At 36.2% G+C, this 25,503-nt stretch overlaps 1 pseudogene; it reads left to right on the top strand.

Annotated features, from left to right (window-relative positions):
• The first annotated feature begins 892 nt into the window (after positions 1–892).
• Positions 893–24,556, top strand: LOC118576623 (annotated as a pseudogene).
• Positions 24,557–25,503: the final 947 nt, after the last annotated feature.

Raw genomic sequence — 25,503 nt, forward strand, 5'->3', positions numbered from 1 at the left:
AATGGGTCAACACAAGGAATTGAACTATTAGATCTTGGAGATGAAGATAATGTTTTAGAAATCAAATATTTACCTTATCTTCTGTTTAATAATGTTTGGATTGGAGGATCAGTGAAAGACTTTACTTTGTATTTGAAATATAGGACAGAAGTTATAGAACTTATTGAATATTTTAAAAACACTTTTGCAATGCTGTAAATGAAACAAACAAAGGCTCTATGAAGATCTGGATACTGGTAGAAGAGCAGGATTCAGGACATTTTGGAATTTGGCCTGATTATCGGTTCACAAAATATTGGAAGCGCGGGATTTGGTTAGATACCCTGTAACTGTCACAGGTGTAGCTTAGGCTCCACTATGCAAGCTGTGTGGAACTCTCTTGCTGTAAACATCGAGCTGCTTTTCCCTACAGGGCTTTTGTGCTACAATTCCCACTATGTAACCATGAGTTCTAACTTTGTGAGTTTTCTCTGAACCATTGTTACATATCTCAATGTGGATCATCTGCCTAAATCTACTGACATCATTTCTAACGGCATTAATATAAACAGATTGTTCAGGGAGTCCTGGGAACAAATTTCCTCAAAATAACATCCTCCAAAGAACGTTAATTTTCAGAAATATGAGTGATGTCATAAAACTACCTGAAGTCACCTCATATATATTTATAAACCAAATTTAATCACATGGACATCAGCTGCAGAGCCCCAGGGAAGATGCTGTCCAAGATACCTACTGTGGGGCTGAATCATCTGGAAAAATGGAATCATAAACACACAAGTAGCCTCTCCTAGAGAAATAAAAGCAAGTTGGAATATACAGGTGCCATATAATGTGCTGATCTTAACAGCACTACACAATACACACTGACCAGGCTTCAAGTTGGACAAAGATGTTCACTTTGATTTTTCTCTTCTTGCTCCTGAACAGTGCACTTCTTGTGTCCAGTATCATCCATCCCAAGTGCTTTTGGAGAATCAAGCAGAATAATGACAAGCAAGGAGATTTGTTGATAGGTTGTATCTTCTTCCTTTTAAGTGTGCCGGGGCCTGTGGAGAAGGATTATTTCAACCACATTCTGAATAGACAGTAAGTTTCTCTCTATTTTCTATGGAAATGTCATCATGAATATTTCATGGTGGGGAGGAAGATGAGAACCTGAGATTTTTTTTTAGAGACTCAATGCTCTTTTTCTACTCTTAATTTGTCCAGAGAGTGTTGATATTCTCCCAGTTATTCTCCTACTTAACAGCCTGAGAGTTGAGTGAAGAAAGGGCTCTCTAATTTGTTCCATCACATATAGTCCTCTTCTTGACAGTTTCCACAGCACAGTAGCTGGTGGTGTCTTACTGAACAAAAGGCCAATCTATTCAATGACTATAATTCTAAATGAGTGTAAGTAAATGACTGTCAAGTAGAGTCTGTCATGACCCTTTGATCACTATGTCTCTCCTAATGCATGTGCTAGGGCAACTAATATTTGTAGTACCCCTTGCTCCAGAGAATTTTTCCATAGCTATTCAGTTACTCTCTCAGATGCTCTGCATGTGGTCACATTGTGCCTTCTACAGCTTCATCACAAATAAAGTAGGAGACCTGCCCACTCTGAACTTCATATGTGTTCCTCTTTCCCCATTCTTCACCCCTATACCTGTACAACTACAGGCCATTAATTTCAAAGTCTTGTTCTTCACTCTCTTTTTAGGGTAAAGAAGGAGTGTGTAGACTGATAATGACATGCTTGCATTCTTTGAAATGTAGGGTCAGTAATAGTGGTGATTACTTACTTTCCTTGTCCCTTGCCTGAGTGGCAGCCGTGGCATGTGATACTTGGCCACACTTGAGAACATCTACCTAGTAGCCCATCTTTGCCATTTTTCAGTAGCACGTGTCTCTTCTCCTTATGTCTAAGCTGTTTGTTCTCTGACACTTGTATCACATTTAACTCATATGTTTCTTCTTTCTGTAATTTTACTAGTTATAGCTGGTTGTATATTTTACCAATTTGGACAATATACACATTTTGATTTTGTGTATTGCAAATAGTTTTTTCAAACATAGCACTTTAGTCCAGTAGTTTACTCTAACAGTTCCAGTAATTGATATTTCTTATTATTTAGTGTGCAGGAGTTAGTGTTTGAGATTTATAAGTTTCAATATCAAATTCCTGTTGAGGAGTGTTACTGACAATTCAAAGACATTTTTCCATATGGTAATAAAGAATATATTAAGATGATTTTTATTTAAAAATGCATATATGTATGTCTGTATTTATACCTAAAGATACCACAGTGGCATGTTTTTTTAGTAGGAAACAGATTGTATCTAACTTTGAGTGTATCATTCTGAATAAAAAAGTATGTCTGTATTTGAAGCTTATTGGTCAGATAATATAAAATGAGTTAGAAGTCAAGAATGTTATTCTTCTTTGAATACCCATAAGCACAAAATGATATTATTCTGTGCTTACTAACTTTCTGATTGTATTTATTTTCAAAATTCATAATTATTTTCCATACATTGCATATCTTATTCTTTTTTGAATTTTTTTTTTTTATTTTTTGGTTTTTTTGAGACAGGGTTTTTCTGTGTAGCTTTGTGCCTTTCCTGGAACTCACTTGGTAGACCATGCTGGCCTTGAACTCACAAAGATCTGCCTGGCTCTGTCTCCCATGTGCTGGGATTAATGGCGTGCACCTCCCAGCTGCATATCTTATTTTTTTAGTATACAAAAATGTAACGCTGACACAAATAAATCTCACTGCAATTTCCAGATGTCCCTAGTTTTCAATATATTTCCAGTGTTGTGTATGTGTAGTGAACATGTTGGCAAAATGTGCTCTTTACTAGAGATTTATGTTGGTAGTTATATCAATTATGATTACATTTAACATACATGTAAAAACATAAACTAGGTGAATGATACTGGAATACGTGCCTCAATATCAGTATTTGGGAAATGGAACAGAGTTATCACTGTACATTTGATTCCAAGCCAGTCTAAAGCCAATTGTCTCTCAAAACCAAACCATGGAATCCATTGCCCCTTTATGATCTAAATGAGTAGTTGTTATATCCACACACACACAGATGCATAGATTTAGCAGATATACTCTGATATTTAAAATCATTACAAAATAAATCTTTTAAAAAATCTTGTGCCTGCAATAGGTAAACAAGAAAGAAAAAAGAACAACATAGAGATAGACATGAGGGAATATGTTAACTATATTAACAAATAATTATAATGAATTATAAGTACTTAAGCCAAATATTTTCCCTGAAAGACTACTGAGCATTAAACTGCCATGCTTTGAATGCTGTATCCAATTGAGTTTATTTAATAAAAATGACCAGAAAGTTTGCTCATGCATCATATGTATTTTTGACATTGTTCAATAATTTCAAAATGAATTCATGATCAAGTTTTCCATTGTGTCAAAGACTGTGCCCTTGTATCTAGCTTCTGAGAAAGCATGCAAAACTAGAGACGGCCAGCCTACTCTGTGGAAAATGCAAAGTCTCATCTTATTTATGTTAGATGCACTCTCATCAACCTTTAAAGATTTTTCAAGCTTCCAACTTCTCCGTCCTTGCAATTTCTCACAACACAGTATATTTGTTTCAGTCATAGTAGATGGTTGGGAATACCATGCAGTATAGGATAAGCCTCATCCTGACTATAAATGATCATCTCTAGATTTCTGTTCAAAATAAATGGTGTCCCATTTACAGAGCTCCAACTGTAGACTATCAGTTTGTTCTGGACTTGGCTATTTTTTATTGTTGAAGTTAACAGGAACCCTGATCTTTTATAAAATATGATTCTACTATTTCCATTACCAACAGGGGGTAATGGAATAATACCATGTCACAATTATACAATCTTTTTTATATTTTTGAACAAAAATCAGGAAACTCCCCCAATTATGTCTCTAACAAAAACCTCAGGTGTGCAGTGGTGCTTACAGAACCTTACTGGGCAGCATCTGTCATCATTGGGAAATTCCTAGACCTCTACAAATCTCAGCAGGTGAGTTTTATTTGGGGTGATTTTGCAAGAAATCCCGTATTCACTGGTAACTTTCTCACATGCTAAGGGGAGAGTGAGGAGGAGACTGGCCTCACAGTCATCTCCAATTGTGTAGTTCAAGGGTACAATTCTGAGACTTGATGGTGCTTCCACATTTCCTTGTGTGAAACAGAGATGATGGAAAAAGTAACAAGTAAGGGGATTTTCTAGAATACTCAGCAAAAGTGTGCTTATAAGTTTTTAGGAGTGCATGATACCTCATGCTCCTTCCTGTGTCCTTGTTCATTTAGCTTACATATGGACCTTTCAATCCTATCTTGGACAATCACAATCACTTTCCCCATCTGTATCAGATGCCTCCCAAAATCACATCTCTTGGAGAGACCATGATCTAATTGATGTTTCATTTTAACTGGCTCGTCATTGGACTGTCCATATAGAAAATAATCAGACTATGCCATTTCTTTCACATTTGAGAACAGATATGGAAAAAATATTCTATTTCATCTTTGTGATCATGATCCCAGGCAAGAAGTATTTTTACATGTCAAGAGCTGATATATGCTATAAACAAATCATGACATATTCCTAAATGTAGTTGTCATTTATAGTGAATCAAACAGTATTAAAGCTGTGAATGTTAGAATATTGGAATTTTTAGGTATACAGAGAATATGGGCTACCACTTCACAGTGGGATGTCACTATAAGTTAGAGAGGATTTACACTTGACTCATCTCTTGGGACTCTGGCTTTTGCACACCACTATGCTGAGATTTTTGGTTTTAAAATTTAGTCAAGACATTGATCCATCTTAATCACTCAGATGAATACCTGGAAAGGCTCAGTGGATGAAATTTAACTGTGAAGTCTTGACATCTAATTGTAAGACACTGAAAAACTGCTCATACAATGCCTCGTTGAAATGGCTTATAGTCCAGACTATTGACATGGCCTTTAGTTGTGGCAAAAACACTGCATACAGTTCTGTGTATGCTGTGTCCCTTCCCCTGCATGAGATGCTTCTTCAACAAGAAGATAATCAGCTAATGGACAATAGCAAAAACCCTGTTATTAACAGCATTAATTCTCAGATGCTCAAATACAGTGTATTAAGAAATATTCAATAAATAGAAACTTCTGAATATTTTTCTTTCTGAGGAAATTAATCAAAAGAGTGCTGTAAGTCTCTACTGCAAAGCCAATTATGTGGAAGAAACAATTTATCAATGAAAATTAGTGATTATTTTACAAAGCATCCAAATAATATCAGCTATCCTAATACTAAAAATATATCAGTCCTTAGTTATTAATGCTCTCCATGTTGAAAAGATGAGCCCTCATTTATTAATTCTCTAATATGTTGTAATCAGTGTAGGAGATGGTTTTCACAAGTGTCCTTAGCTGATTCTACCATGGCTCTAGGCTTTGGGGACCTGACTTAGAACTCTGAGAGTAATTATGCTAGAAACTGTGCTGCAATTCATGTTCATATTCATGTATATGAATGGATGCTTCTCACTGTGTATGCATGTATGTGTGTTCCTTTGTATCTATGTTGCTTTACATATATGTAGTTTTGTATCTACCTGTGTATCTGTCTGTGTGTATTTGTCAGTGTATGTGTCTGCATGTGCCTATGTGGCTATCTTGCATGTTTCTGTGTAGTGGTTGCACATACATATGTCTGTGTTGGTGTTTATGTGTGTGTATGTGTGTTGGTATGTCTTTGGATGTGGGTATAAATTTGTCTGTGTCAGTGTCTCTCAATGTGGTTGTTTGTATCTGTATATCTCCCCCTATGTGTATTTTTTTTCTGAGAACATGCATGTTTGTGTGGGCCTGTGCATGTTTTGATTGTTTCCCTTTTGGTGTGTCTATTTGGGTGTATATGCCTCTCTGTCTATATGTACCAGTATGTTTCTCTGTGTGTCTTAGCATGTATAGGAGTGAGTGTAAATGAGTATGTTACTGCATTATGAATGTATCTTTGTATGGATGTGAGTATCTCTGTGTGTAGCAATGTGTGTGTATGTGTGTAATTATAACCTCTTGATCTAATTCAACAATGTTATTGCTCTTACTTAATCTTCAAATATTATATTGAGTAGATATAGAGAGAATAGACATCCTTGTCTTCTTTCTGATTTTTGTTGGGTTGCTTTGAGTTTCTTTCTGTTGACTAGAATGTTGGCAATAGAATGGTTTTACATTGCCTATATTATGTTGAGGTATGTTCCCTGTAGTCCTTCTTTCCCCAAAACTTTTATCATGAGGGGCTGTTGGATCTTGTCAAAGGCTATTTCAGCATTTAATGAGATTACCATGTGGTGTTTTTCTTTCAGTTTGTTTATATGGAGGATTACATTGATTGATTTTCATATGTTGTACCATCCCTTAATTTGGAATAAAGTCTATTTGGTCTTAGTGGATGATCTTATTGATGTGTATTTGGAATTCAATTTGCAATTATTTGATTGAGTATTTTACATCTACATTCATAAGAGGAATTTGTTTTTAATTTTCTTCCATTGAAGATTATTTGTGGTTTGTGTAATAGATGACTGTGGCTTCATAAAGTGAAATTGGCAAACATTCTTCTGTTAATATATTTTTGGGATAATTTGAAGAAAACTGATGTTAGCTCCTACTGTAAAATCTTGTATAAGTCTATCCTGAATCCATCTGGCTCTAGGATTTATTTGTTTTGTAGACTGTAAAAGAGTGATTCTATTTCCTTAGGGGATGTAGGTGCATTTCATTTGTCTGTCTGATCTTGATTTATCTTGGTCTTGTTGATTTTCTCAAATGTAGATGTAACTGTCTTGTTAAATAAGAAACACAGAGCCAGTTGCAGAATTAAAATCCACGTGGTCAGAGCAAGAGCGGAAAACCTTACCCTTCACTGCTTCTGCTGTCCTTCCTCTCCACAAGAGACCTACTTCTGTATGTCCTGTATTTTTTATAGACTTTCTGTTCTGTTTTCTCATTGGTTGTAAACCCAGCCACATGACCTCTTTGTCACTGCCTTTTTGTACAGGCCTCCAGGTCTTCCATGGTTGGTATCGAAATTAAAGGCATGTGTCTGCCATGCTGGCTGTGTCCTTGAACACACAGAGATCTACCTAGCTCTGCCTCCCAAGTGCTGGGATTTAAGGCATGCACCACTACTGCCCAATTTATGCTCTGGCTTGCTCTGACCTCAAAGCAACTTTATTAGCATAGAAATAAAATCACATTTCAATACAAATAAAATATCACTATTTTCCCCTTTTCTATTTTAATAAGAAAAAAAGGAAAAAATTATAACTAATATAAGAAAAACTATATACAAAAGTACATTAACTATATATACACATATATACAAACAATAAATACCTAAACAATGTCTAGTCCATTTTCATTTGACAAATTCAGAGAAAATAATTCCATTATCTATCCTATTTTGGTAAGTCCAAAATGTACCTGATTCACTTTCTATCCTAACTTATATTACTAACGGAAATTTCTTATAACGTCTTTCAAATTATAGCTCTTCGTGAGTTTTTTTGAAATCCTTAACAAAGATAATTATAACTATAACTAACTGATCTTCAACTCCCTAAGAGAACCCAGAAGGAAATAATACTACCTAATACAAAATAAAAACAGGAAGTGCATGCAAGCAGCTTCCAAAAAAAAAAAAAATGTGAGTTGACAGAAACAGCCAGCTGCCTGGACAGTCACCTGAGGTTTCTCCACAGTGTTGGGGCATCATCTTCAGCCTACAGTCTTAGCATATCGAACAGACTCATTTGTGAACTAGGATGTATACAAGGTCAACAGTTTGACCTCACATTTGGTGAGATCAGTCCATGTACCAGAAACACCTGAATTCCATTAGTGTCATGTCATGATTCAGGATTTTAAATTCTGGAAATTATTGATGTTTTTTTTCAATTTAGCTGAAATTTTTCTTGGCTCTGCATATGTGGCTTCATCTCAGCATCCAGTTCTTCTCCACATCCCTCTATTAAACTCCAGTCTACTATTGAGAGGGGTGATCTTAGTTATTCTTCAAGAATAACTGTTTCATCTGCTGTTCCATTGCATATCAGAAGCCATTGGCCCACAGATTGCCCACTCTTCCCACTTCCTGCCCCTGAGCATTCTCCTCTAGCCCATCTCCCATTCTCTCCTCTGTCAAGTTAAGGCCTCCTATAGGGAGTAAGCAGAGCTTGGTACATTCAGCTGAGGCACGTCCAAGCCCATCCCTTCACATCAAGGATGTGCAAGGTGTCCAATTTTTAGGTGGTGGGCTCCACAAAGCTGGTTCATTCTTCAGGGATGGATCCTGATCCTACTGCAAAGGGGCCCCTTAAACAGACAAGGTACACAACTGCCTTACTTATGAAGAGGGCCTAGTTGATTCCCATGGAGGATCTACAGGTGTTGGTCTAAAGTTTACCTTGGTTTGCTTATCTCTGTAGATTTCCCCATCATGATCATGATGCCTCTTACTCATAGAATCCTTCTTCTCATTCTTTGATTAGACTCCTGGAGCTCTGCCTGGTGCTTGGCTTTGAAGGAGTTAATAATTTCCTACACTGTTTCATTCATCCTTTCCTCTATTTCTTTCAGGGATTTTTTTAAATTTCCTTCTTTTGGTCCTTAACCATCTCTAAGGAGTTGGTTTTAAGGTCTTTTTTATTCTACTTCAGCTATGTTGGAATAGTTAGGGCTTGCTGTAGTAAGATAGCTGGCATTGCTAGTGACACAGTACCTCAGCTGTTGTTGATTGTATACTTACACTTGTGTCTAGGCTTCTAAGTTTGTGGTGAATATAAGCCTAGATGCTTATTTATAAGTTCTTATTTGGATGTGTTTGTTCGTGTTTCTGTTTTTCCCTCCATTGTGGCCTGAGGCTCTTCAAGGCATCTCCACTTAATTTCTAGTGGTGGGATTGTGCTCCGGCCCATCGGGGGGGAGGGGGAGGGCTCTACCCAGGTTGGAGCTGACACACTTTGATACACAGGGATTTGTGATTGTGGATAGAGTGGGACACCACAATGTGATGTAGTATCGAAGTGGGCCTCCAATGTGGATATCTTATAGTTCTGCATGTTCTTCAGTTGAGCAGAGAATCACTCTCAGAATCACTTGGGGCATTATGGTCTGGAGAGTTATGGATGGGTGATAGCATTTGGGGGACAAAAACAGTGGAAGTTGTTCAAGGATAGGTGGCCTACCTAGAATTCTGGTGGCCATTGTCGACTCTGGTAGAGATGGGAAACCCTGCCCCATTTGGGTCTGGGATAATGTAGAAACAGGTATGGAAAATGGGATAGACTAGGCTGTCACTAAGGGAGAGACTTGGAGAGTTCCACATGCAAGTGGCCTACATAGACTTGTTGGCGGACATGTTACAGGGTAGAGAATTGATTGACAAGTGTATGTTTGGGTTGAATCATTGACTTGCTCTGTCACGGGTGCCTTATCTGTGGTGAACAGTCATTTGTTCATCTTCGAGGAACCCACAATTGTCAAAGCACATGTGACAACTGGGCAACTTTTCTGAACAGTCAATTACAAAAAGTTAGTAAATATTAAAAGTGAAAGTACTCAGATGCTTCTTACACTGTTACACAAGTTGCATCATGAGATTATGTTACAACCTCTGTTATAAACACACATCAAGTTTACTTTGCACCAATTTTCCTTTAAATCATGCATGGTAATAGACTAACTGCAGATCACTACCTTTCCCTCCATTCCAACAAATCCAATCACACAATCCCTGCCCCAGATCAGTAGCAGGGTACATGTTGGGCACTCAATTCTCTACCAATGACCCTGTTGCCAAAATGCAACATAGAACTCTTCCCTTCCTAACTTTCCTCCTATCATTCACTGCTTTAAAACAGCCCCAAGTTTGAGGAGACATTCCCTGCATACTTTTGGTTCACTCTAGGAAGGGAAGCATAACACCTAACTGCAAATGTTCACTTCTCCTTCAGTTTCTTAAAAAACCAGTGCCAGGGGTTTGGGGATTTAGCTCAGTGGTAGAGTGCTTGCCTAGCAAGTGCAAGGCCCTGGGTTCGGCCCTCAGCTCCAGAAAAAAAAAGAAACCAAAAAAACAATGCCATGTCATATACCCAGTTCTGCTGCAGGTCACCTGCTTCAGCCAGTCACATCAAATGCTCCAGTGAATCACACAGATCCTCCTCACCAAACTTCCTTCTCCATACTCTATGCTTTTTTCAGAGTCATGCAAAGTGAGCAACTATACCTAGGGAACACTCAGAAAACCATGGCCAGAGAAGCAGATTGGCTATATACAGATTCTGATCACACATATGACCATCCTCACTTTTATAACAGACTTTCTGCCCTGTCCTTTCCTGACTCTCTATTGTATTCCAGGGGTCTAAGACATACTGGAGGACAAACCTAATTTCCTTGCTTCAAAGGAACCAACCCATCCCATAACCCTACATGGTACTTCTTCATTTATCAGTCTCAGCTCCCAGTACATAAAAATATATTTTACATGGGAACCTCAGTGAACAGGCCTCTCAGGACAGCAGAAATTTTTCTACCAAGCAACATACAGCCACCAAAAAAAAGTTACAAAATCAAAGTAACAGAAAAACATACATCTCTGGTGCATGAGCAGGCTTTTTGGAGCCCAATACTTATGATGGCACACCTTGCACATGCTCATTCATATCTATTAATAGTAATGGTCTCAAATCCCTTATAAAAAGCCTCAGTATAATAGAATGGTCATGAATATATGACCCATTTGTTTATAGTATCCAACAAAAACTCCTCAATGTCAAAGACAGATATTAGCTCAGCTTAGGAGGTTGGAAAAATATATTCCTAGAAAATGAAGCGAAAAACATGTTTGTTTTTTCACTTCAAAATATAAAAAATAGTATTCAAATAAGAACTAATCTGAAGAAATAGAGGACGATGCTATAGACTCATCAGAGTAAATACCTATGAAGATGACATTTCAATTTTTAACATATATACCCTCAAAACAAGGGTATTTATGTTTGCAAAGTAATTGCTACTATAGTTTCACATATTGATCCTCACATACTTTTAGTGGGAGGTTTCTATAACCTACTTGCACCAATGGCCAGGTCAGGCTCATAAAATAATGGAGCTAACAGATTTTGTGAACCAAATAGAAATAACAGATATTTACAGTACATTTCACACAAACAAAAAATATAAAGTCTATTTTGCAACTTAGAGATCTTTCTTCAAAATTGACCATATACTTAGACATATAGCAAGTCACAGTACATACAAGAAAATTAAAAAAAAAAACAAACCTCACTGCATTCTGTCAGATCATTGTGGATTAAAGCTAGATATAAAAAAAAAAAAACAACAGCATCAGCTAGAAGCTTGCAATAGCATGGAAACTGAAAAATTCTCTAATGAATGAAAAATGGATCAAAATAGAAATGAAGAAATTTAAGAATTCTAGAATTCAATGAAACTGAACACACAGCATATCCAAACATATTGGACATAATGATAGACTTTGTAAGGGACAAGTTTATGACATTAAGTGCCTACCTAAGAAAAGATGTATTTTCCCATTAGTTATTTAACAATACACTAGAAAGCTCTAGTACATAAACAAATAATCACACCAAAGTGTAGTAGAAAGAAAGTCATAATCAAACTTAGAGATGAAACCAGTAAAATATAATCAATGAGAATAATACAAAAAGAATCGACAGAAAGTGAAAAATCAATATGGTCAATACATATTCAAAATTATGTAAAATGAGGAGAGTTTATATTCAAATTAACAAAATCAGAAATGTAAGTGGAGGGGGCTTAACAACAGACAATGAGAAAATCCAGATAATCATATGGACATACTTTAAAAATCTGTACACCATCAAAGAGCAAATTCAAATAAATGGATAATTTCTTCATGCATTCATATAAATAATTTGCACAGGACTTAAAGAACTAGTGAAATAGAAGCAGCCATTAATATTCTCATAATCAAAAAAGGCTGAGCCAAATAATTTTAGTAGAAAATTCTTCCAGACTTTCAAAATTAGAAATGCTAATACTCCTAAATCATCCCAAAAGCCAGAGAGGAAGGAACATTGAACAATTAATCTTATGAGCCCAACATCACAGTGAAAGTCAAATCATATTAAGACATTAACAACTAAAAGGAATTACATACTAATTTACCTTATGTACTTTGATACAAAAATAATATACTAAGTGTAAGAATACATAAAAATATTTACTATTATATTTAGTAGGCTCCTTCTCCGAGCTTCCAGGATGTTCCAATATATGAAAATCATTAAGTGTATTTCACAAAACTAAAAAACCCAGAGGTTCATTGCATCAGCTGAAGATAAGACCTTTGACAAAATCCAACACCCTTCATGACAAAAATCCTGGAAAAATTAGGGATTCAAGGGATACACCTCTACACAACAATGGTAGTTTACAGCAAGCCTGTAGCCTACATCAACTTAAATGGAACGAAACTAAAGGAATTCCCACTAAAATCAGAAAGATGACAAAGTTGCCCAATCTCTACATACTTGTTAAAAATAGTATTTGAAGTCTTACCTAGAACTACAGGAAAGCTGAGTGAGATTAGGGGAAAAATTCAAATAGAAGAATTAAAGTAATTATTTGCTAATGCTATGAAACAATACGTAAATGACCCCCAAAATAACCCCAGGTGTTATTCAGACAATACAGTTAGACAAAACATTCAGCTTACAGAATGGGGAAAAGGTTTTATCAACTACACACCAAAGTATAGAAGGAACCCTACAAAAATTCCCAGGTAACCAACAAGCCATGCCTGCCAGATATCAAGTTATAATACCCGCCGTCCTTATTTTCTCCTTCTTTCCCTCAGACCCAACCACCAAATTCTTGTCATAAGTTTTGCAACAGATGTCATGTGGCAGTCTTCACAGGCCCACTGTTCCCATTTTCTGTGATTCCCACAGATCTTCCCAGTCTTTATACCATTTACATTTTTAAAATTACCATTACATTGCTTTTTACCAGTGATTGCTGGATTAGAGCACCCAAATACAGCAGGAATATATTGCTTAAACAAAGTCCACTCCTCCCCAAATATCAGAAAGGTTTCCCATAAATCTTTCCTCCCATACTTCCCCCATATCCAGTCTCCCCAACTCAGCCTAAGATCTGCAGCAGAACAACCCGAGGTGCCTGCTCACTGACCATCTGCTCCTATCAACTATGCAAGCCAGAGATCTTTCACCTATCATCTTTGTACCCTCATTTGTTGCTTTTTATCAGCACCAACTATATGTGGCATCCCCACTTTTTTTATTTTTTTAAATTTTTTTTCAAATGTACAGTAAAATATAGAAGAGAATAGTCCTGTGTGCCTCATCTCAAATACTATACAAGACATACCACACCCACAGAAAAAATTTGCCCATATATACCTACTTACCCAGCAGTCCATGAACACTGAAAGAGGCTCATCAGAACACTCTCACACTGGCCTGTCATGACCCAAAGCAAAGAGTTGACAAATATATTCCTCCTTTCTGTGTATTACAAATTCACTAAAAGAGGCTCATCATTCCATACTCATCCGAACACTCTCATAATGGCAGTACATGTTCTAGAATACAAACTAAATAGATTACTAGGAAAATGTTATAAGAAGGCCACATCTCACTTTCTATTTGCTTCTAAGATATTAAAAAAGTCTTTGCAGTCACTATTGGAGTGTAAAATGAGCAAAAAATGTAGGAAATGTGGATAAACCAGAAGAAATGCATCATCACAGTGTATTGATCTTTGTGAACTCAGGATCATGGAGCAATATCATGTTTTAGAAATCAAATATTCAGCTTGTCTTTTCATTAATAACGATTTGTTGGGAGAAGAACTGATGTATCTTATGTTGTTTATGAAATGAGGAATAGTGGTCTGGTATTCTCTTGGGATCTTGTTGAATTTTTAAAAATCAACATTTAGCATGTAAAAGAAGTGTGGTTTTATTAGGAGCTGGAAAGTTTTGGAAAAGCAGAATTCAGGACATATCTGGATGTGCCTTGATTACTGGATCTCAAGATAATGGAAGCACAGGATTTGGTAAATGTTCTGTACCTGCCATTGTTGTGGAATGAGTAGAAATGTTCTAGATGAGTGGAAATAAATCTTCCTGAACTCACTTCCTTTTTATTAATCAAGCAAATTTAATCACATGCACTGAAGATACCAGATGCAGAGCCACAGAGTAGAAAGTGTCAGAGATTTCACAAGGGGTGAGGAAACACCAGCAAAGACAAAAAGAATCATGAATGCACAAGTATCTTCTCTTTGTCTATAGAAATAAAAGCTGATGGGGATACATGGCTGCCCTTTTGATGTGCTTGTCTGCATGGCATTTCACAATTGATACTGCTCAGCCATACAGCTGGACAAATATGTTCACTTTGACTTTCCTCTGCTTGCTCATGAGCATTCCACTTCTTGTGTCCAGTTTCATTTTCCCAGATGCTCCTGGAGAAGAAAGCAGAAAGAAGATAAGGATGGAGAATTGGTGACAAGTTGTGTTTTCACCCTTGCAACAGTGCAGTGGCCAGTGGAAAAAGAGAATTTCAACAACTTATATATAAGTTCCTTTGGGTGTTCTGTGAAATATCATCATGAATATTTCATGAGTCCTGCAGGGAGAGGATCAGCACATAACTTTGAATCTTCTCCCCCATTTTCCCAATCTGCACACCAACAAACACCCAAAATTATTTTACAGACTCAATGCTATTTTTCTAATTTTAATTTGTCCAGATAGTGTTCTGTTTTTCTCCCAGGTACAATTTTAACTTACAATGCTGGAATCTGAGTTAAGAAAGGACTCTACTCAGTTCCATAACATATAGCCCTCCTCTTCACAGTTTCTATAGCACAGGAGCAGGTGATGACTAATCATGTGAAACCACATTCTGTATCAATTAGTTTTATCCTAAGTGGGTATAAGTAATAGCCATAGAGTAGAGACAGCTGATGGTCCTTCCATTAGTGTGTAGGACATAATGCATTTGCTAGGGCAAATAATATTTGTGGCAATCCTAGTCTCAGAGAGTTTTCACATAGACATGCAGTTACTATTTTAGATGCTCTGCATGTGATCATGCAATGCCTTCCAAAGATCCTTCAAAAGTAGAAGTAGGAAACCTGACCCTTGTAAATATCTTAAGTGTTCCTGTTTCTCCACTGGCCTTTGATTTCAAATTCCAGTTCTTCACTCTCTCTTTAGTAAAGGAGTAGTTTGTGGAACCATAAATGATATGTTTGCATTCTTTGAAAAGTGAGGCTGTCACTTCCCTTGTCACTTGACTGATTGACAGCTGTGGCATGTGATAGTTGACAATAGATGGGAACAAGGATAGAGAAGGTCCCCACTAGCTCATCTTTGACGTGATTTAAGAAGCATTTGTCTTTTCTCTTTGTATCTAAGCTGTTTATTCTCTGACACTTATATCCCAATTACCTTTTATGCTTGCTTTCAGTAATTTTACTAATTATAGCTGCATATTTTGCTAAACTGTAAAAAATGTACATTTCATTCTGTGGATTGTTGATAGCTGTTTTCATACACAGCCCTTTAGTCCACTGGGACATTCTAATCGCTCAAGTCCTTGATGTTTCTGAATGTTTAGTGTGCAGGAGTTAGTGTTTGAGCTTCATAGATTCTACTATGATTTCCTGTTGAGTGATATGAAATTTTCAATGACATTTTTCTGCATGGTTATACAGAATAATCTAAAATCATTTTTATTTTAAAAATGGACAGGGTAATTTCTCTTCTTTTTTTTTTTTTTATAAATGAAGATACCACAGTGGTACAAATTCTAATTGGGAATGAGAGTATATTTAACTCAGAGGGAATCATTCAGAGTGAAGGTATATATTGGTTGTTTATTGGTCAAATGATATGAAATGACTAGAAAGAAACACAAGTTATAACTCTTCCCATAAACAGTAATAAAAACGTATTATTCACTTACAACTGACTTGTTACCCATTTTTTATTACAAAAAAAACCCAATCAACATTTTTCTGACACTTTATACTTTATAGTATAAAATGTACACTCTATTTTAAAAAAGATGTAATACTAGCATATACAAATTTCAGTAGACTGTCAGTTCTATGTTAATGTAAATGGAAATGTAGTGAAAAGGTGTTTTCTAGAAGAATAATTATGTTGACCTGATATTCCAAGTGTGAATCTATAACACACTTGCATAAACATAAAATACATGAACAGTAGTGGGGAGATAGTATATGCCCTTAATCTCTACCCTCTGAATCTGGAGCAGGTATCTCTCTACACATTTGAGGCCATTCTCCACTACAGCAAAGTATCATTCAAAACCATGTAATCCTTTCCTCATTTATGGCCTATGTAAGCATTAATCCTGTACACACACTCAGATGAATACTTACTTGTATCTTAGCCAAATATATCTTTTGTATTTAAATTTATTTGGAAATAAATCTTTAAAAAGTATTTTATGCCTTCATCAGATAAACCAGAAGAGTAAAAAAAATAAGATCAAGATGTATTTGATGGTTTATGTTAAGTATATTATCCATTGATTATAAAATATGTAGGGACAAGAGCCAAATGTTTCCCAGACTATTGTATGCTCAACCAGACATTATTTGGTTGCCTTAGCCAACTCAGTTAATTTCACAAGAAAATTCCATAGACTCACATATCACTTATCACATGGATTTTTCATATTGCTTGATAATCCCTAAACAAAGATATATCAGGTTTGCTGTTTGGTTAAAGCCTGTTCTATTGACTTTACCTTCTGAGTAAATCTCTAAAAATAAAAATAGATACTAATCTATGTGGAAGGTACTATTGGTTCATTTTATGACATACTCTCAAGAACTGTAAAACCTTTCTAAGCTTCCAACTCTAGACCAATTTATAACTGGTATTATTAAATAAAAAACACGGAGCCAGACACAGGGATGTAAGCCTTAGATATCTACCTCTTATATATATCCCCTTTTTGTGAAAACAAGAACCTTAAATCTAATCTCCTTTGTTCAGCCCTTTTATTGACCATTAACAACAACTTATAACCAACACCCCTAATCAATGACAACTATCCTAATCCCCAAAACCACAGAAAGTCCAAAAATACCACACTCCCCCTATCACCACTTGGGAATGTGGGTATTGTGTTGTTAAAACTGCTTCCTGCTGTTTTCTTTTGTTGTGAGAGAAGGTATCTTCAGGGGGTGCTAAAAGAAAACATTTGGATTAATTGTCAAGTTCTGGGAGATGTAGCTGTATCATTTGCTGTCCAGTCTCTGCATAATAGCAAAGTGCAGGGCTTATCTGAAGTACTTGTTCGAGTAGTTGGTGATGCTGGATCATCTCAGCTTGCCATCTCAAAATCATTCTGAGAAGTTTGTAGTCCAAAGCTGATCTTTGGGTGATGTTCATCAGCTTAGTGGTATTATTATTGTTCACATGGAACTGATGTTGTGGGGACCCATCAACTTTCTGGAGACTTCAATACAATATTTGACTTGGACATTATTCCCTGCTGAAAACTGATAGAGACTCAAACACAAAAACATTTATAGGCACCTAAATGAAGCCTTTTTACTAGAATTAATTAGTACTCTATATGACCATCAATATCAAAGCAAAAGTTGAAAAATATAAATATTATAAATTTTGATATGAAATTCATATCTTAAGAAAAGATTAAAGAATCAAAATATAATCAAAGAATTGAGATCAGTGGCAATAGAATACTCCTTTAATGTTTATGTTTTCTTCTTTCCCATATCACAAGATGGCTCTTTCTTCTGAAATGGTACAGAGATTTTGCATTTTCCTTTTGACAACATGCATGGAATTAGAGAAGGAGAGAGCCATTGTCCAATTCCAAAGCCAGCTTTAATTTTTAATTGAACTGGGACTACAAAAAACCATCTGTGTTAAATGTCATTAGAGAAGAGTAGAAACAAAGATTTGGGAAGACTTATGAAATTTTATATGTGACATACCAATAAGCCAATTTACTCTTTTTCTTGGGAAATTTTTGGAGATGATTTGTCCTTTTTCTTCAGATGTCTCATTTGTCCAGTGTTCTGCAGATTCTTTAGCCTTCATTCTCCTGAAAGACAAAAACAAAAACCCTTTTGCATGCCTAACTTTGGGAGGTTTTCTTTGTCAATTATAGCTGTTTAAAAGAAAAACATTTCTTAGTGGTGTAAGTTAGTTTAAATTGGATGGTCATGCTGGTTGATGAACTATCACCTCTTCTAATTATTGAACTATCACCTCTTGCAATTAAGAGTTCTCTCTTGTTCAAACTGAATCTTTATCAATTTTGATGGTATCTAGAGTGTATTTTTTCCTGCAGAACCAAAAGCAAAACCTTGTCTCCAACATCACACATATCCTGGTTTCCAATCTGAGGTCAGCACATCCTTAAAGTAAATAGGCTGATTTAATTCTGTAGTTTTTTTTTTTCTATTATCCTGTGTCTTTCTGCAGCTGTTGTTCCTTTCTCATTAGCATTAAGAAAATTCAGTGTTAATAGAGCATTATGTAATCTATTTCTGTGTTTTTTGTTACCTCTTTCTCTTTATTTAGCATATACTTTAGAATTTGTTGTGACCTTCTATGACTGCTTGGCTATGTAGGATCATGTGGTATACCTGTAATATGCTTTATATTGTAATAAGCAAAAAACTGTTTTATTTTACCAGAGACATATGCTGGAGCATTGTTAGGTTTATTTGTGTAGGTATACCTGTGATGGTCGTAACTACTAGGAAATACTTGATTCCCGAATCAGACTTTTCAGAACTCAGAGCAGTTGCCCATTGAAATTCTGAATAAGTATCAATAGTGTGATGTACCTATTTCAGTTTTCCAAATTCTGCAAAGTGAAACACATCCATCTGCAAGATTTCATTCCTCTGAGTACCCTTTGGGTTACATCCTGCTGGTAGCAGAGTCTGATTGTAAAAAGAACAAGAAGAACATTTACTTAATTTTTCTTTGGCTTGTAGCCACGTTATGGAAAAATCTCTTTTTTAAAACCTTTAATATTGACATGATTTTTTAATGAAATTCTGAGACCTTCAGCACATATCCTATCAATAATTTATTAATGTTTCATTACCTTGTGCTAGAGGGTCTGACAGACCCATATGGAATTGGATGTGAATTATATGTAAAGGATGGTTCTTTTTTCTGATTATATCTTGTAACTGAGTAAATAGTGAAGTTATTTCTGACTCATCAGGGATAAATTCTGGATTCTCAATATGTAATAACATGATTTCATCATACTCAGAGTCAGTAACTATGTTGAGAGTTTTTTAAAAAATCCATTAATATCAACAGAATAGCACACAATTTTGATTCTTTTAAGGAACTATAAGGACTTTGAACCACTTTACTTAATTTTTTTGATTTGTAACCTCCATTTTCTTGTTTGTTTGCATCTGAGTAAATTGTACTAGCTCCATAGATGGGTGTTTCCCATACTATGTGAGGCAAAATCGAATCAGCTATCATCATACGTTTAATTTTATCACTTTTGGGATATTTAATCTTAATCTCTCCCCCAAAATATTGCAAGATCTTTACCAAGGTTCACTTTCTAACCATGATTTATCAATGTTCTTAAGTTAAAGGTAAGAATATTTTTGCCAGGACTATTCCTGCTAATTGATGAAGTCTCAATTTTCCTTTTAAAATCAAGTCAGAGATCTTTTCTACCTATGTTTGAAATTTTTTTTACTCTGTTTATTTGGTAGAAATATCTATTCCAATATGTCTTTCCTCAGCATTAAAACTCCTGTAGGAGAATGCCTAGAGTGTAACATAATCAAAATGCAATGAAGCTTTGGATGCACAAGATCCACATTTTCTTCCTGTACTTTCTTTTCCACCAAGGCCAACTCTTTCTCAGCTTCAGCTGATAATTCTCTTGGAGTACTTATGTTTTTGTCACCTTCTAATGTTTTGAAAAAATTACCCAGTTCATCATTTTTTCCTCAACTACAGTTCATAGATGGGAATTATTTTTTGAAAGCCATGTAGAGTCCACAATTGATCTCTCCTAATTTGCACCTTTGTGGGTCTAAATTTTTTTAGACCTATTTTATATCCTAAATAATTAATAGAATCTCATCTTTATATCTTTCAGGAGCAATTTGTAATCCTCATCTAGGCAAAATTTTCTTTATTTCTTCAAATATTCTTTCTAAATTATCAGCATTTGAAATGGCTAGTAAAATTTTGTCTATGTTGTGATAAATTATAGACTTAGGAAAATATTTACATATTAGTTCCACTGGCTGTTGTACAAAATATTGCCATAGGGTTTGGCTATTCCACATTCTCTGTGGGAGAACCCACTATTGATATCTTATAACTAGTTGAGAATTACTATAAGTAGGCACCATGAAGGAAAATCTTTCTCTGTCTTTTTCCTGTAGGGGTATCAAAAAGCAAGAGTCTTCTAAATTGATAACTACAAGTGTCCCCTTTAAGGTTACAGAGTAGGTAAAGGAATTCCAGATTGTAGAGAGCCCATTGGTTTAATTACTTTGTTAATTGCTCTTAGTTTGTTACCATTCTCCATTTACCAAATTTCTTTTTAAATAACAAATACAGGAGAATTTCAAGATCTGGTTGATTCTTCAATATGCCTTGCATATAACTGTTCTTGTATCAGCTCTGTTAAAGCCTGAAGTTTCTCTGTTGTTAATGGAGAATGTAGCTAAGCATGTTGACCCATGCCTTTAATCCAAGGAATGCAACCTTTAATCCCAGGGAGTAGGGGCAGAAAGAGAAAGGTACATAAGGTGTGAGGACCAGGAACTAAGTAAGTAAAGCATGTAGTTAGTTAAGCATTTTGTTAGTTAAGCATTTGGCTGGAAAAGCATTCAGGCTTTGGAGCAACACAGTTCAGCTGAGATTCATGTGGAGGAGGACTGAGAAGCTTCCAGCCTGAGGAAACAGGATCACCTGAGGAACTAGCAAGGTGAGAAAACTGTGGCTTGTTCTGCTTCTCTGATTGTCCAGCATTCACCCCAATAACTGGCTTCAGGTTTGATTTCATTAATAAGACCTTTTAAGATTCCTGTTACACCATATGTAGCTGAATTCCTAAGCAATTTTACTAAATATAAAACATGGAGCCAAATATAGTGGTGAAAGTCTGAGACATCAGGCAAATAGGGAGGACTACATGCTAACCTTACCTCACCATACCACAGCTTCCAAACTGTGTGCTACTTCCTGTCTATCTCCGCCTTTATTGCCTTGCTGTTCTGTCCTCTCATTGGCTCTTAGCCTTGTTACCACACTTCCTGGTCACTGCCTGTCTGTTCAGGCCTCCAGATCTCTATGGTTGCTACTGGGATTAAAGGCATGTGTCACCATGTTGGCTCTGTTTCCTAGTATGGCCTTGAACACAGAGAGACCCTGCCTGCCAAGTGATCAAATAAAGGCATGTGCTACCACTGCCTGACTTTCCTGATTGCTTAAATGGCTTGCTTAATATTTCCTCTGATCTGCAGGCAAACTTTATTTATTAACATACAAATAAAATATTACCACATTTCTCCACATCTAGCTTACTAGGCAATTCACCTTCACAGCACTGGACAGTTGTTTCAGTATTTGGGGCTGCTTGAGAATACCATCCATTTCAGGAAGCTCCTTCTATTTACTACAAAGGATTACCTTTAGATCTTTGTCCATAATAAATATTATACCTTCTTACAGAATACCAACTGAAAACAACAAGTTTCCATTGGCCTTAACTTTTTCCATGGATGAAGTCAATAGGAACCCTGACCATCAGCAGCTGTGTTAACCAGTATATAGACCCCATCACCAGGTTTTAGACAATGTAAAGTTTCTATATTTTAAACTTTAAGAAATCCTATAATTAACTTTAAACAATCTCAATTTTATTCCAGTTCCCCAAATATTTGCAGCCATTTTAAGGCACTTTCATCTCAGGAACCATTCTACCTTCCAGTTCAATACAGATCAGTTCAGTACCTCATTACAATAAAGACACCAGGCTCTGTCTATTTAGTTATTTTTCTCTTTACACTCTGTTTGTCATGCTTTTCAGTGCTATTTATTGGAAATCATATTTGCTACCAGAGCTTTGAAGAGATATTTCCCATATTTCTGATATCCATTTATCCTGGTTTGCTGTACTGCTGCTATGATTAAACATTGACCATATGCAAACTGAGGAGGAAGAGTTGATTAGGCTCATGGGTTACAGAAAGGGGAAGACAAGGAAGGAATCTGGATCCTTCAACTAAAGCAGACAACCTGAAGGAAGATTGTCTACTGCTTTGCTCTGCTTGATTTCTCCTACAGCCCTGCCTAGGGACAGCACTGCTCACAGTAGACTGGGGACTCATACATCAATTACTTCTTAATAAAATGCATAAATAATATGACAGCTGGCTAATTCAATGAAGAGAAATATTTTAGTTATGCTTCCCTCTAAATTTTTAAATGTACTTTCTGTCAAGGTGATGAAAATTAACTAGAAAAATCAGTTTGCAAGCTCTATGTTGTTTGCCTACAGCAAACAACCCATTACTTTTCCTAAATTTCTAAGATTTGGAAGCTACTCAACTTACATCAGATTGTTTTCATATATTTACATGTTTGTCTTTATAAAATATAATAAGTTTAATGTGGTCATTCATTTTGTATATATAAAATAAGCCTATTAATATTTAAACATGCTAACATAATTTTGTTATCGAAGAAGAAGATAAAACTCCTGTTATCAGCATATGTCTAATTTGCCTCAGATGCCACCCTCTGTGTGCAGTGCTGATTGTGGTCCTGGACTGAAGAAATTCATGCGGGAAGGAAGTTCAGCCTGCTGTTTTGATTGCATCCTGTGCCCAGAAAATGAAGTTTCTAATGAGACAAGTGAGTGTTTGCTGCTGAGATAAATCCTTCATACAGATCATCTTCTCCCCAACACACTGGGAGGATCAAAGGTTCAAAAGGCCACTGTACAAATAAACCATATCACTTTCTCAAGTTAGTTTTTTGTAGGAGTATGATCATTATCAATGTCATTTTAATTAACATGTTCTGCCATGACATACATCTTTGACTCACTGAAAAATCTATGTTAGGTGGCTTTTTATCACAGAAAGTTTTGATAATGTAACTACAATGTGAGGGAATTCCATGATGATAATGGACTGAGCCTTTGAACTATAAGCCACTCTATCAAATGATTTCCTTTGTAAGACCTACTGTGGTCATGGTTCTCTTCACAGCAAAATAATGGTTATTGAGTTTATACTTTGTCAATTCACCAGTTTAAGTCATGTACTGAAAATATCTGTGCTTTCTGATAACATAACAAATGGCATCATCAATGGAAACATTTTATCCTGCAATGTCCCTCAACTCCGTCCTCTGAAACAAATGCAGATAGTGCAATGTTTCCTCTACACACTAAAGTGAAATTTCTGGGGAATAAATGGCTAAATCTGCAATAATCATACTATTCTTTCTCCACCAGATATGGAAAAGTGTGTGAGGTGTCCAGAGGAGCAGTATGCCAACAGAGAGCACAACCAGTGCATTCACAAAGCTGTGATCTTTCTGAACTACAAAGATCCCTTGAGGATGACTCTTGCCTCAATGGCACTGGGCTTCTCTGCATTCACAGTTCTGGTTCTTGGGATATTTGTCAAGCACCATGACACTCCCATTGTGAAGGCCAACAACCGGAATCTTAGTTACATATTGCTCATCTCACTCACGTTTTGTTTCTTGTGCTCCTTGCTCTTCATTGGCCAGCCCAACTCAGCTACCTGCATCTTGCAACAAATCACATTTGGACTTGTATTCACTGTGGGTGTTTCCACTGTGTTGGCCAAAACAGTGACTGTGCTTTTGGCTTTCATAGTCACAGCCCCTGGAAGGATGAGGTTCTTCATGGTTTCAAGGACACCCAACTACATCATTGTCATATGTACCCTCATCCAAGTCATTCTCTGTGCAATCTGGCTGCTAGTTTCTCCCCCCTTTATTGACACTGATGCACACTCTGAGCATGGCCAAATTATCATTGTGTGCAACAAAGGCTCAGTTACTGCATTCTATTGTGTCTTGGGATACCATGGCTTCCTTGCCTTAGGGAGCTTCATTGTGGCTTTCTTGGCCAGGAATCTCCCTGACAAATTCAATGAAGCCAAATTTCTGACCTTCAGCATGTTATTGTTCTGCAGTGTCTGGGTCACTTTTCTCCCTGTCTACCGTGGCACCAAGGGCAAGGTCATGGTGGTAGTGGAGGTCTTCTCCATTTTGTCCTCAAGTGCAGGTCTGCTGGGATGCATCTTTATTCCCAAGTGCTGCATAATTTTGTTCCGACCAGAGAGAAATTCTCTTCCAAAGTTAAGGGAGAAAACATCTTACTGAACACTCATTTCATAAATTGTTACTAACAACTGTAGTGATGGTACAGAGACACCTGTTGTGATTCATCCCAAGATGTATGCGTCAGCTAGTGATCCTCTTTGTTTCTTCTGATGATAATGCTCAGCAAAATCATGTATAGTACTTTATTGTACATGTTGGTCTATAATCTTCAACTCGGACACTTATTGTATAAGACTTGGTTCTTGGATGATAGTACATAGGGATGTGTTGTTATATTTCTCTAATTTAAAGTAATATTGAAATAAACTCTAAATAATTATTTTAATCACTGAATTACTGTGTGCCTTTTAATGTAAGAGAAAACAGAGAAAGTTTGTAGCAGAGGGAATGAATGTTTTCAGATGATGAATCTAATTTAATTTTTGTGGAAGTGGAAAGTGAATCCTGTTGCACCTGGAGGTTTGGGGAGTAAAACTTAGCAGAAAGAAAGATGTTTTCTTAAATAGATAGAAAGAATATTGTGAAATATGGTAAGATGTCTCAGCATATAAAATCATATATAGCTTTTTCGGGAAAGATGAGTTCACTATCAAATCCACTCATTTTACAATTCATATTCATCTCTATCAATAGTGCCAATGGATGCCTTTTCTGTCTTTCAAGATCAACTAAATACAGATATGCACGTAAGAGCACACTCAAAAAGCAAAAATAAACTTATTGAAATTAAGTGAATTTTTGTTTTTCAAGACAGGGTTTCTCTGTGTAGTATTGAGCCTTTCCTGGAACTCATTTTGGAGACCAGGTTTGCCTTGAACTCACAAAGATCTGCCTCCCTTTGCCTCCCGAGTGCTGGGACTAAAGGCTTGTGCCACTACTGCGAGGCAAAATTAAATGAAAATTTTAAAGTGAAATTTACATAGCAGTGCAATGGAGCACTGGTTTTCTTTTTTTCCATTCATTGAAATAGATTTTCTTTCACATAA

This window comes from Onychomys torridus, unplaced genomic scaffold (genome assembly GCF_903995425.1).
Source record: "Onychomys torridus unplaced genomic scaffold, mOncTor1.1, whole genome shotgun sequence".
Lineage (NCBI taxonomy): Eukaryota > Metazoa > Chordata > Mammalia > Rodentia > Cricetidae > Onychomys > Onychomys torridus.